The sequence below is a fragment of the Sinocyclocheilus rhinocerous genome, unplaced genomic scaffold (genome assembly GCF_001515625.1).
Source record: "Sinocyclocheilus rhinocerous isolate Xijiao unplaced genomic scaffold, SAMN03320098_v1.1 scaffold4023, whole genome shotgun sequence".
NCBI lineage: Eukaryota > Metazoa > Chordata > Actinopteri > Cypriniformes > Cyprinidae > Sinocyclocheilus > Sinocyclocheilus rhinocerous.
Window position 1 is genome coordinate 396,274 of NW_015667282.1, and position 1,484 is coordinate 397,757.

Here is a 1,484-nt window from a genome sequence, read left to right on the forward strand (position 1 = left end):
TGGGGTAGGGGCGTGTTTGTTTTGGTGATTTCAAATGTCAACATTGGCTACCAGAAATCGCTTACCCCACCTTTAATGAGCAAATGTAAAGACAACTGGATGTTAGGCTGACAAAAGGCGTATTTTAAGACCAGCTTTCAGGATTCTGTATTCTTTATTCTGCCGGATCTTGAGATCTGTGATGTTGCAACGTCATAATTTGTTATTTGTTAGAGGTGAGAGAAGTGGAGCGGAACCTGAGAGCCAGACTGATCACGTCTACACAGCCATTAAACAATCACAAAAAAACCTCAAAGAGATCCTAGACATTGTAAAGGTCAAACATAAGAAAAATATAAATCTAACAAATATTCTTAAGCACACAATTGGTGTCCCTATGCTAAAGAAACATTGCAAATTTTACAGCTTAATTTTCATCTTTGGCTTACGTCAATTATCTTATTATTATAAATAAGGTCCGCAGTATAGAAGCCAACTGTTGTTTGGTCTTTCATTTTTCTGCATCTCTTCTCCAGGTAAAACCCTACGGTGGCCGAGAGAGCTCAACGTGCTGCAACTTAAGAAAACACATGCAAATTGAAAAAACACCAGCAAATTAAGAAAACATCTTCATCAATTTGACAACACATGCGCTGCAAATCCTCACAACACATGCAAATGAAGAAACGCGCTGCAAATCCTCACAACACATGCAAATGAAGAAACGCGCTGCAAATCCTCACAACACATGCAAATGAAGAAACGCGCTGCAAATCCTCACAACGTGAGGATTTGCAGCGCGTTTCTTCATTTGCATGTGTTGTGAGGATTTGCAGCGCGTGTTGTCAAACCGATGAAGATGTTTTCTTAATTTGCTGGTGTTTTTTCAATTTGCATGTGTTTTCTTAAGTTGCAGCTCGTTGAGCTCTCTCGGCCACCGTATAAAACTTCCTAAAATGTAAAAAAATAAAAAAAATAAAAAATCAACACACACTGACTCACCTGAATGGCTTTTATGATGAGTAATTGTGGCTGCCATCTGACAATAAGTTACCAAATCATTACGGTCCATTGTCTGTGTCTTTGTGTGTAAAGGGTAGTGTCATGACTTTTTTTCCCTTTATTCATGTGTCCTTTATACAAGAAATAAAGCAAGCAGGAAAGAAGACAGACAGACTAAAAGAAAAAAGACAAAAAAATATTTGTAATGCTTGAATCCAAATGCAATGTGAAAACCTTTTGACATCCCTAACAAAAAATAAATATACTGAAATGTATTTGAAATACATTTATTTAATGCTAAGTATACTACAAATACATTTACATATTTATGTACTTAATAAAAATACCAGGCAATTGTACGTTTAGTATACTAAACTGGTATACTTAAAGTCTGCTAAATTGGAACAACTAATTTTGTACTTCATGCACTTTAATTGTGTGGAAGTAGTGCTGAAGTGCAACTAAAGATATACTGAAGTATATTTGATTGTGCTAAAGTGGGA

General features: G+C 36.0%; 1 protein-coding gene across 1 annotated transcript in view; it reads right to left on the reverse strand.

Moving 5' to 3' along the window:
- The window catches only part of LOC107733592 (signal transducer and activator of transcription 1-alpha/beta-like), a 30,013-nt gene that overhangs the window by 740 nt on the left and 27,789 nt on the right, over nucleotides 1-1,484 (reverse strand). The window lies entirely within an intron of this gene.